Source organism: Heterocephalus glaber, unplaced genomic scaffold (genome assembly GCF_053883595.1).
Source record: "Heterocephalus glaber isolate CG9 unplaced genomic scaffold, H.glaber_assembly_v1.0 deba00000621, whole genome shotgun sequence".
Lineage (NCBI taxonomy): Eukaryota > Metazoa > Chordata > Mammalia > Rodentia > Bathyergidae > Heterocephalus > Heterocephalus glaber.
The window spans coordinates 34,639,452-34,652,864 of NW_028258153.1; positions in this window are offsets into that span (position 1 = coordinate 34,639,452).

Here is a 13,413-nt window from a genome sequence, read left to right on the forward strand (position 1 = left end):
TAGATAATGTGAAATAGGAAGAAAAGGGGCAAAGAGGAAGGGGAAGTGGGAGGGGTAGAGGAAAAGAAAGAAAGGAATGGAATTAATATGAGAAAATGAAAAAATGGAAACAAAGTCTTTATAAATAGGGAGGGATGGAGGGGTTGAAGGGAGGGCAGGGGAATGGGGAAAAAATAAGAACCAAGAGAGATTATGTAAAGGTGCAAATTTCCAAAGATGCATGTCATTATATTGTATACCTAAAATGTACCAATAAAATTAATTTTTTAAAAAGCAGAAAAAAATAAGAATGACCACACCTACTCTCATGTGCTGAAAGGCAGGGCTTTTGTTTGCTTTTTGGTACCAGGGATCGAACTCGGGTCTTTGTGCTTTTGAGGCAAGTGGCAGAACCACTGAGCTAAATCCCTGGCCCCAAAAAGCCAGGGCTTTTGAAAGGGTGCTGTACTCATAGTTCTGTGGCTGAAGGTGTTCTTAGACGGTTGGGTCTGGTTAAAAGTAGGACACTAGGGGAGTGAGCTAGGAGGATTTATGTCCTTATCCATCTTCTCCCACCCCCACCCCTGTCCCGCTTCCTGGCTACCATGACATGAGCAGCTTGCGTTCATCCAGCCCCTTCCATCATGGCCTTCCTGCCATGGAGCCAGCCAACATGGGATGAAAATATGACCCAAAGTAAACTTCTCCTCCTTTAAGCTGGGGGTGTTGTTATTTTATGCTATCCACCAGAAAGTGACTAAGATACTCTATTACTGGCACTGTTCATTCTGTGAATGGGAAGGCTAGGGATCGGTAGAGAGGCAGCCTTTCCATGGGGAAACCATGTGACAGAGTATGGACCACACCCAGGCATGACTAGAAGCCTCAAACCCATAACCAGTCTATTATATTTTCATCTGCTGACACTGAATCAAATGAACTTGGCTACTCCATAGACCCTTAAGAAGTAGACTTGTGGCTCCACTAATGTTAAAAAGATTATATGGTATACATAGATCTCTCCGTGTGTTTCCTGCTGTGCACATTTCCTTTTTCTTTATTAAGTGCATGGTCTTTGAACACATTTTGTTTCTCAGAGGCTCCTTGGTGCTGATTCATTACCACATTCAGTTAGTCAACACAGCACACTAGTTCACTCTTTGTTGTTATTGCTGCTGTTTTCTGGTTCCTCAGAGCCATTTTAACTCATGTTACTTTGAATTAGGCTACTATTCTTAGCAAAATGTTTGTTAAGTAGCTGAAAAGTATTTTTCCCCCAATTCAAGTGCTTGGAAGGAAGACAGAATGCTTCTTGCCCTAAGATCATGCAATTAACTCAAGTAGGATGGATTTGGAAACACTCCTACTGCTTTGTCTAAACACTCAGCTCTAGGGAAGGAAGTTATTAATTGTGCTTTTAGGCTTTCTCTGTAGAAGAGAGAACTCCATGGTGCATTTTCAGAATGGTCGGAATGGCACACCCTACATTGTCTTGGCCAGTCATCTTTGATCCGTCTGGATAGTCCAATCTTTTAACTTCTCTGCTTTTGCTGGATAGTTCCATGCAGCGGTTTGGAAAACAAAATGCACAGGGTAGACTGCCTCTTAGTGCAACTGATGTTAACTCTGACACCTCCACCTAGGTGACATTTGGAGGAATGAGAACGTCAAACAACAAGAGGTAAATTATAACTCTTATTCTCAAAAACATTGCAAGAGAATGGGCAATAACTTTTAAATCACATGAGTGGGAAAAATGGAAGAATGAGTGAAAACTGACAAATAGTCTACGTTTAAAATAATGTATATTTAAAGGTATTTCAAACAACTGGAGTCTATTCAAGGCCAAATGAACAGATGGTGCAGTTAAATTAAATCTTTAGCATTTGCTTAAATATGGTTAGTGTGTGTCATTTGAAAAAAATGTAGTAAAAAGCTACTTTCCATAAAAAAAAAATTGCCCTTGGGTAGATGGTTTGCATGTGGGTGCATTACATACATGCTCAAAAGAATGAGCTCCCAGCATATCTTTAACAGAAAAATTTAAAATTAATCCCTTAATGCCAGTTTGATCTTATTCTTCTGGAAATTGGAACAAGAATTCAAGGGTCTTTGGATAATGTTCTCATGTAAGCAGTATAGTATATCCTAGCTCTGTTGCAAGTTTGAACAGAATTAGGCAAAAAAAAATCTCTATGCTTTCCTTCCATTTGTGTTATATAACCTCAAATTTTATAAGGCGATGAGAATAATGGCATCAAGTAAATTTTCTTAATTCGGCATTTTACCAAACATTGATTTTCATGTGAAAGATTTTACCTTTAAAGTTTTTTATTTAGTCATCCTGTGTAATCAAACAGGCTGTACAGTAATGTAATAATTTGTGGCAGACTCAACCTCCTTCTATGAATATCCAGAAGAGCTAGGTAAAAATGTACACAGTACACTGTATCTGCCAGAGATACCAAGGATCTAAGGAGCCCTAAGGAGCCAGAGGGATAGGAACTTTATTTAGGTGAGCTTCTTGTAAATATGTTTTCTTTCAAGCATTTTCAGATTCTTGTCACTTCTATGAATCTCATGAACTCTGCAGGAGGTCTCAGGACATTTGTTTTACTGCCTGGATCTCACTGTCTATCTCCTGTACTGGTATAGTTATATTATCATGGTTATCTGGAATAAAACTACAACATGTTGTATGAAGCATGGCATATGTGCCCCCTTGGGCAGACTTTGTCTGGAGGCAATAGAGCTCAGGCAATTTTATCATTGGTTTTATCTGTATGATCACCAGGAGTTTGGCAGTCTATAGGCAAGAATAAATAAACTTTAAAGCACATGTGGCCAAAGCATGAATGCTAGAATGGAAAAGCAGATTGGGGAAGAAGACACATTCAGATAATGTTTTTAAGGGATTAGAATAGCAACTGTAACCATATAATTGTAAACAGCTAGCTCTTAGACTTGTTTATGGGTGTATCCAGAAACTGTCAGCAGGAGTCAGTGGTTGGAGCCTATTTTTGATGTTTTGTCTATATTATTATTATTTTAATATGTTTTTGGTTTTACTCTATTTTTCTCTTGGATGCTCAAGATTATTAAAGTGAGACTTTTGTTAATCAAAATTAACTTCTTATTATCTGTCAAGGTCAGTCAAGGCTCTTCAGGCATTGCTTTTGGAACCATGTGCAGAGGCTCTCACCTCCTCTGTCAGTGTTAGCAACCAGAATGGGTCATGGTCTTCCTTGACCATGTAGCTTCCTGTGGAGGCATAGAAGACATTTTTGTGACCCTCTTTTTTAGCACACTATTCCTCAGTTGATTTTTGTCCTTTGGGGTCTAATAATCTCCTCATTCAGGAGATTTGGTAACTCACCAAAGTTGTAGGATCTTGTAAGATAGGTCTCTCCTGTCTTGCGTCCTTGACCTTACAGGGAAAGGGCTAAAATATTGGTTGTTCTATTATCCCAGGTTGCCTTTGTAGCTTTGGTCTGTAAACTTCAGTTGCTGAACACTCAGGAGATCAGTTATTTTATCTATGCAGTATCTTGAAATATATAGTATGATTAGGGAACTGTTATTTTCTTACCCATCATGGTTGTCTTAGAAGTTTGTAGCTGATAGAAGTTGAATTCCTGCAGAACGTTAACAGATAACAATTATAAAGCTTTATAGAGAAAATTTGAGATCAAGGACAACATAACATTATCATAACAATTGTGATGATATCATTATATTAAATGATTACTTAACTTTGTCATCCTTCAATAGAGTGCCATCTAAGATTGCACTTACCAACTGATGTACCTTAGGTGACCACAGTATTTGAGGATCTCTCAGTGCTATAAAACATACATAACACACACGTCACATAATCCTTGTATTGTCTGACTGGCTGTCTCATGTTGGATCGGCATGCACAGCTTATCACAAGTAGCTGGAAAATAAGTCAGACAAAGTCAGATATTTAAGCCTAACAAGTTTATCACCATAAACAACTTTATCCTGGAAGTATGATAAGATTTTTTCCAGTTGTGTATCTTTGAAGATTTGTACCCATGGAAAACACAAATACAATTAATATAACATAAAGTCAGCAATAATGGGTGTCACAAATCAGGTCATAATTACCCAAGGAGGTGGCTCTGTTTTGCTTTTTGTCATCAACCAGTCTAGGTGTCCCTGTTTGTTATGCAGATAAACTTATGTACTTTATCAATTTTAAAAATGAGAGTTAGGACCAGGGATGTAGCTCTGTGGTGCAGTGCCTGCCTGTCAAGTGTGAGGCCCTGGGTTTGATTCCTGGTACCAAAAAAGAAAAAAAAAAGGAAAAAAATAAAAATGAGAGTCAAAACCTTTTTCTGAAAGCATCAATTAGCAATTAGATCAAAGAGGAGAGTTGAGATTGCGGAGGAATGACTGGTGATCTGAGAGTCAGGGCCATAGCCCCCTTAGTCGTTTTGAGTAATGAGATTTAGGAGAAACAACTTGGGCTCTACAAAACCAAAAATCAAACGTTTTTTTTAATAAATTGTACATTATATAAATTCTATCTTCCACAAACTTTTTCTCACATTCAGTACTTGAGTCTTTCAGTTTGGCCATTATCTCTCTTTCTCTGTTTCTAGTAGAACAAAAATTTTATCATACAAAAACCTCTTATATAAAAATATATCTCATGCTTATAGATTTATATATTTAAACATACATGTATATATTAATTTTTTTTCTATCCTACTTACTATAAACTTTTCATAACAAACTTGGCAGTGGCTGCTTGGATTGTGTCCTTCTCCTTTTTATTTCTCTCTATCTTTTTATTTTCCTTTGGTTTCAGATTGGTACAATTTTAAATTGGATTGGCTGCCAACAGACTTTCAAGTAACCATGAATTAATACTCTTATCTTAGAATCAGGTTAAAGGAGAGAAAAGAGCAAGTTAACCCTGTAATTGTAGTTTAAGAATTTCTAGCACATAAGAAATGTTTTGAGATATTAGTTAAATAAAAATACCAACTAAAGTTGGAAGCCAAAATATCAGTTGGCTAAAATTTGTAAGAATAGGCTTTTACTGTGGCTCTGAGTTAGCGCTGATGCTGGAGAGTGAACATTTTATGATTGACTCCCTGTTTTTATTGGGGAATAGGTTATTGCACTTTTTTCCTTTTTGCTTTTAGAATACAGTTTTATTAAAAGAATTAAATGAAATAAATTTATTTTATAGGCAGTCCAGTTAAATGAGTTTGTGGAGAAATGAACTATAAACATTGTCTAGAAAATGACACAAGCAGTGGGTTTCCAAAATTTTAAAATTTGACTTAAATCCAAAATCTAGATGGTATCAATTGTCAATCTATATACTTATTATACTAATTTTAGATCTTAATTTATTCTTTATCTTTCTTTCACAACAGAATTCCAAACACAAAATTAATGCAGTGGCCTCAACACCCTACTAGTTAGTATTTCTTTAAATTCTGAGGACAACAGAACGTTTCAGAAACAAACTCTTTCTATGTACTTCACAGGCCTGCATAAGTTGTGCCCTGATTCTTTTGTAAAACACAAATTGCTCTGCCTCTAGTTATTCGGCAGGAGTATAAAATCATACCAATTTCAACACGTTGTGGAAATGTATTTGGGCATGGAGTGCTCAGTGTACATGACACAGGCCACATTAAATCAAAGGCTTCATCATTTACCCCACTGTCACACACTCTCAAGGTCTCTCACACCTCATACAAGGTATGGTCCTAAACCTGAGACTTTAATATCATTTCAAAGACTATATATATAGGTATTTACATCAAAACTTGTTTTAAAAAATGTTTAAAAGTTTTACTGTAAAAAAATCTAGCTTCAACATGGAAGCATTTTTCCTTTTCAAGATTATACACCTGAATGTAAGAAGGTAATTTCCTTTACATTTAGTTTTTCCACAACAGCAAAATAAATGTCTTATACATGGCATTTAAACTGACAAAGAAAATTAGGAGGAAAAGTTGTATGTAAATTTTTAAACTGTGAATTGACCTCTTTAAACATATTAATGATACACTGCTAATGATTTAAATGTAGTACAACTCCATTAGAACAGTGGTATGCTGAATGATCTGTTAAACCAAAGGTATGTTAAAATAGTAAACTACTATTTATTGAGTTTTAAAGGGAATTATAACATATCATTAAAATATGCAATTCTGTTGCTATAACTTGTTTCTATAATACATTTCTTCTAAAGATAAAACCACATGCAGAAAAAATAAGTGATATCTTCAAACTCATTCAACAGTTTGCTTCTTTACATGGTATGTAAATAAAGTCCTTTATTTAATTTTATACACTTTATGCATATTTTTCTTGAAGGAATTCAACTTTCAATGTCAAAATTAGCATGTGTTTACACATGAGGATATTTTCTTGATGTTATTACTAGCTGCAAATGTATTTTTACATAATAATGCACAGTATGAGCCTCTTCTTTTTTGTATATCCTTTTATTGGTACATTTTAGGTGTACAGTATAATGACATTCATCATTGGAGATATGCACCTTTACATACTCTCTTGGTTCTTATTTTTTCCCCCTTCTCCTGCCCTCCCTTCAACCCCTCCATCCCTCCATATTTACAAAGTCTTTGTTTCCATTTATTCATTTTCTCCTATTAATTCCATTCCCTTCTTTCCTTTCTCCTACCCCTCCCACTTCCCCTTCCTCTTTGCCCCTTTTCTCCCTATTTCACATTATCTATTATACCTTTTAGTCCTTATTTACACTTTCAGTTTCTCACACTAGAGAAACTATTCTGTATTTACGCATGTGTGTCCTGTTTATTTCACTTAAGAGTATGGCCTCAATGTGCATCATTTAGCAATAAATATCTCTAATTTCTCATTTTTGATGGCTGAGTAGTACTCCATTTTATAAAAAAAACATTTTCTTGATTCAGTCTCCAGTTGATGGGCATTTGGGCTGTTTCCAAGTTTTAGCTATTACAAACTGTGCTGCTAAGAACATGGGTGCACATCTATCACTGTGGTATGATTCTTTTAATTCTTTGGGGAAGATACTCAGCAGGGGAATAGCTAGGTCAAATGGGACTTCCAGTTCTAGTTCTTTGAGGTATCTCCATACTGATTTCCACAGTGCTTGCACCAGTCTGCACTCCCACCAGAAGTGGAGCAGGGTTCCGCTTTCCCCACAGCCCCGCCAGCATTTGTTGTTGGTTGATTTCATGATAGCAGCCATTTTTTCTGGAGTGAGGTGGAATCTCAGTGCTGTTTTCATTTGCATCTCTCAAATGACCAGTGATGTTGCACATTTTTTCATGTGTTTATTTGCCATGTCTACTTCTTTGTGTGAGAAATGTCTGTTCATTTCAGATGCCCATTTTTGGATTGGGTCTTTAAATCTGGGAGGTCTGATTTTTTTAAAGATCTTTATAGGTTTTAGATAGTAGACCTTTGTCTGAGGAAGAGCTGGTGAAAATTTTTTCCAACATTGTGAGTTGTCTCTTCACACCGCTGGTGGTTTCTCTTGCTGTGCAGAAGCTTTTTAGTAAAAAGTGATCCCACTTGTTGATTGCTTGTGCTAGTTCACGGGCAACTGAGGGTTTGTTCATAAAGTATTTTCCTGCCCTGATGTCTTCAAGAATTCTACCTAACCTCTGTTCCAGCTGGATCAGCGTTTCTGTTTTTATATTTAGATCTTTACTCCATTTCGATTTTAGTTTAGTGCATGATGAGAGATATAGGTCTAGTTTTAGTCTTCAGCAAGTTGAAACTCAATTTCTCCAGCACCATTTATTAAAGAAACTATCTTTGCCTGCCCCACAAGCACAAGGACCTGAGTTCAATCCCCGGTACCAAAAAAAGGGACTATCTTTCCTCCAGTGAGGGTGTTTGGCTCCTTTGTCAAAAATGAGGTGGCTGAGTGTGTCTGGTGTTGTTTATGAATCTTCTAATCTGTTCCACTGGTCCTCAGGTCTGTTTCCTTGCCAGTACCATGCTGTTTTTATCACAGCAGCTTTGTAGTATAGTTTCAAATTGGAGGTTGTAATACTCCCTGCCATGTCTCTGTTACCTAGAATTTGTTTTGCTCTTCTGGGTCTCTCTTGTTCCAAATGAATTTTTGGATTGTTTTCTCAAGGTCTATGAAGTATGCTGCTGGGATTTCAATTGGGATTGCATTGAATCTAGATAGCAATTTTGGAAGTATAGCCATTTTCACTATGTTGCTCCTTCCTACCCAGGAGCAAGGGATGTCTTTCCATTTTCTGATATCCCCTTCAATATCTTATTTCAAAGTGCTATAGTTTTCAGAGAAGAGGTCTTTGATTTCTTTGGTTAGGTTGATTCCTAGGTATTTCAGTTTTTTGGATGCTATTGTGAAAGGAATTATTTGCCCTATTTCTCTCTCAGTGAGTCTGTCATTCGTGTAGAGGAAAGCTATTGATTTTTGTGTATTGACCATGTATCCAGCTACTTTACTGAATTTCGTTATTAAGTCTAGAAAAATTTTGGAGTTCTTGGGGTCTTCTATGTAGAGTATCACGTCTTCTGCAAATAATGACAATTTGACTTCTTCATTTCTTATCTTTATTCCCTTTATTTCTTTCTCTTGTCTAATTGCTGTGTCTAATATGTCCAAAACTATATTGAACAGGATTAGTGATAGTGTACATCCTTGTCTTGTTCTTGATTTTAATGTGAAGGATTTCAGTTTTTGACCATTTAGTATGATATTGGCTGTTGGTTTTTCATAGATGCCTTTTATCAGATTGAGGTAGAGACTGTCTATTCCAATTTTTTGTAGTGTTTTATCATAAATGTGTGTTGGACTTGGTCAAATGCTTTTTCTGCATCTATGGAGATGATCATATGGTTTTTGTTCCTGGCTCTATTGATATAGTGTATTACATTGATTGATTAGCTAGCATATGTTAAACCATTCCTGCATCCTTGGGTTGAATCCCAGTTGGTCAGGGTGTAGGATCTTCTTGATGATCTTCTGCATTCTGTTTGAAAGTATCTCATTAAGAATTTTTGCATCTATGTTCATTAGTGAGATTGGCCTATAGTTCTTTTTTTCAGTTGGGTCTTTATCTGCTTTGGGGATCAAGGTGATGTTTGCTTCCGGGAATGATTTTGGGAGTATTGTTTCCCTTTCAGTTTTTTGAAGAGTTTAAACAGTAGTGGCAGTAGTTCTTCTCTAAATGTCTTGTAGAATTCAGCAGTGAAGCCATCAGGACCTGGACTTTACTTGGTTGGTAACTTTTTAATTACATTTTCAATTTAATTGATTGATATTGGGTTGTTTAAAATTTTTAGGTCTTCGTTCAACTTTGGTAATTCATATGTGTCTAGGAATCTGTCCATTTCTTCTGTGTTTTTCATCTTATTGGCGTATAGGTTCTCAAAGTAGGTATTGATGATTCTCTGGATTTCTGCTGGGTCTGTTGTAATTTCACCCTTTTCATTCCTAATTGCATGGATTTGAGCCTTTTCTTTCCTTTTTCTGATAAGGTTGGTTAAGGGTTTTTCAATTTTGTTGATTCTTTCAAAGAACTAACTCTTGGCTTCATTGATTTTTTTGTATTGTTTTCTTAGTTTCCATTGCATTGATTTCTTCTCTGATCTTTATAATTTCCTCCCTTGAATGAGCTTTGGGTTTGTCCTGCTCTTGTCCTTCTAGAAGCTTGAGGTTCAGCATCAGGTTGTTTAATTGGGCTCGCTCTGTTTTTTTAATATGATTATTCACTGCTATGAATTTCCCTCATAAGCCTGCTTTCATTGTGTCCCATAGATTCCGATATGTTGTACTGTCATTGTCATTTAATTGAAGGAACTGTCTGATTTCTTCATTAATTTCCTCTGTGACCCATTAGTTATTCAGAAGTGTGTTGTCCAATTTCCATGTGTTTATGAAGTTTTTGCAGTTTCTTTTGCTGTTGATCTCTAATTTCATTTCACTATGGTCTGATAATATACAGGGGTTAACTTCAATTCCTTTGCACTTACCTAAATATGTTCTATGAGTGAGTATGTGGTCTATTTTGGAGAATGACCTGTGTGCAACTGAAAAGAATGTGTATTCTGATTTTGTGGGGTGAAACACTGTTAACGTCTATTAGGGTCATATGTTCAAGAGTTTGATTAAGTTCTAGTATTTCATTGATTGTTTTTTGTCTAGTTGATCCATCTATTTGTAACAATGGGGTGTTGAGGTCCCCCACTACTATTGTATTAGTGCTTATATGGTTTTTCATGTCCATTAGTCTTTGGCTTATATAGATGGGTGCACTAGTGTTTGGTGCATAGATATTTATGATTTTCATCTCTTCCTCTTGGATTGTTCCTTTTACAAGGATATAGTGTCCTTCTTTGTCTCTCTTTTTTAACTATCAATGTTGTTTTTTTCCCATTAATTTTATTGGTACATTTTAGGTATAAAATATAGTTACATTCATCATTGGGATCTTGTACCATTACTTGAGTATCTTGGTTCTTATTTTTTTCCCCTTCCCTTGCCTTCCCTTCACCCCCTCCACCCTTCCCTATTTGCAAAGACTCTGTTTCCATTTTCTTGCTTTTCTCATATTTTTTCTTTTCCCCTACCCCTCCCACTTCCCCTGCTCCTTTAGACCTTTCCTTCCTGTTACATAATATCAATTATATATTTTTAAAATTACAATATCAAGATCTAGGAGACATTACCACAGATTTTACAGAATTTAAAAGGATATAGAAAGCATATTACAAAAATCTTTTTTTGAAATAAATTTGACAACTTCTAAGAAGTACCTTGGAAGACAAACAATGAAACTAACTCTGGAGGAAATATAAAATTTGAATAGCGCCTATTAAAGAAAGTATATTCCTGGCTTGAAAACCTGCCTATATGACAGCAACAGGCTCATATACATTTTAACTGATAAATTATATCAAACAATTAAAGCAGAAGAAAGAAGGAACACTTCTTCCCTCATTTTAGGAACTCAACATTGTGCTAAACCTAAAACTGGATAAAGATAATAGAAGAAAAATGTATGAACATAGATAGAAATTTGTTTAACAAAACAAACTATTAGAAGTCAGATCTGGCAGTATGTAGAAAGTGGTTGTGCTCATGGTGCAAGACTTAATTAATAAATCTAGAGAGGACACAGATTAAAAAAAATAGAGGATCTGAGGAACATGATGGAATCCCAACATAGGAAACAAATGGAATCCATAAAACAGATGCAAACAGATTTCCAGGAGATTAAAAACTCTATCGAAAGTCTGCGCAGCAGAATGTCTCTCTTAATTAGTGTGGGTTTGAAATCCACTTGGTCTGCAAAGACCATAGTTACTTCTGCTTTTTTTGGGGTTCCTGTCACATGGAGTATTGTTTTCCACCCTTTAACTTACAGTCTATGAGTTTCTTTTTTAATTGTGTTTCTTGTATGCAGCATATTGTTGGATCTTGCTTCTTGACCCATTCTGGCAGTCTATTTCTTTTGATTGGTGAGTTGAGACCATTAACACTGTTGGTTATAACTGATATATATTGAGTTATCATTGTCATGACTTTTTCTATTTGTTTGATCCTCCCTCTTTGCTTTTAATATCTTGTCGTGGCCTGTGGATTCATGCTTCTGGGCTTCCTGGGGTTGTGATCCTCATTGTCTTTTCCTAGGATTTTGTCTAAAATTTTTTGGAGTGCTGGGTTGGTATTCATGAAGTTCCTAAGATGCTGTTTGTCATGAAAGTATCTTATTTCACCATCAATTTTGAAAGATAGTTTTGCAAGGCACATCAATCTGGTTTGGAGGTTGTTTTCCTTTAGGTCTTGAAACACATCACTCCAGTCTCTTCTTGCCTTGAGGGTTTGCACTGAGACATCTGGTTTTCCTTTGTATGTGATTTGTTTCTGTTCTCTAACTACTTGTAGAATTTTGTTCTTCTGTTGGGTTTTTGGAATTTTAACAATTATATGCCTATGTGTAGATTTTTTTTTATCAAGGCTATTTGGAGTCCTATATCCCTCACCACTATCTGTTTGTCAAATTCTTTCTCCCTACTTGGGAATTATTCTGCCATTACTTCTGTAAACAGTTTTTTTATGTCATCTGCACTCTCTCCTGTTTCTTCTTTGACTCCAGTCAGTCTTATGTTATTCTTCTTTGCATCGTGTAGCAGCTGCTGGATAGATTTCTCGTGCTCCCTTAAAATTTTAAAGAATTTTTTCTTTTCTTGGTCAATAATTGCAATCTTATCTTCTATATCTGAAATTCTGTCTTCACATTGGCTCATTCTGCTGCATAGATCTTCAATGGAGTTTGTAACCTCCTGGAAATCTGTTTGTATCTGTTTTATGGATTCCATTTCTTTCCTATGTTGGCATCCCATCATGTTCCTCAGCTCCTCTATGTTTTTTATCTGTATCCTCTCTAGTTTTATTATTCATGTCTTGCACTATGGCCAAAATCTTTGCTGTTATGTGAGAAATTATTTCTGATTTCATTTTTTCCAGATCCTTTTTCTTTGCTAGTTTAGGGAGTCCAGGTGATTTACAATCACAGTGTTCATCTCGTTTCCCTTTAGGGTTGCTGTAGGTGATCTAGAAGTCTGGTTCTGTGGCTTGTTCACCTGTCTTCTCATTTTGATGCCGGGGGGGGCGGTTCCTGGCACCCACGGGGCTCACCTGCTCTCTTCTGGGATCCACAGCATGCTCACCTGGAAGCTTCCTCCTGCCTGGGAGTCATGGTGGGCCAACCTGGAGGCCTCCTCTGTGCTGGGAGCCTCGGCGCGCCTACCCAAAAGTCTCCTCCTTCCTGGGAGCTCTGGTGCACCAATCTGGAAGTCTCCTCTGGGCTGGGAGCCGTGGCATGCCCTATGAGCCTTTTGAAGTCCTAAAACAATATTTATAAAGGGAACACAGCACAAAAGTTTCAAGAAATCCTCGTTTCAAAACATGAACACAATCTGATAGGATTTTTATTTGATCAAAATTTGGACAAGAAAGTTTATTCCTACTATTTTTGTTGCTAACATTGTTTTACTGATATAGATTTTCAAACCCATTTAGATCCAATACGGTCTTTAATATATAGCCTTCTGATTATAAAAGCAATGGATTATACTTACAGAAATATGATATGTACCAGGCATTTAATCAGAGAAAGGAAAGTGAGAACATATTTTTCATGTTTGATACCCCACATAATTTACAGAAGGAAGTAAAAATAGCTTGGCTATAGTTTTTTTTTTTTTTTTTTAGAATCAGGGATTGAACTCGGGTCCTTACACTTGTGCAGCAGGCAGCAAAACCACTGAGCTAAATCCCTGGCCCTAGTTTGGCTATAGTTTTAATACAACTAAAACCCACTACAACTGAGGAAAAAAAAATCAAATATTTAAGGATCAAGTATCTATCAACTTAGCTAGCAT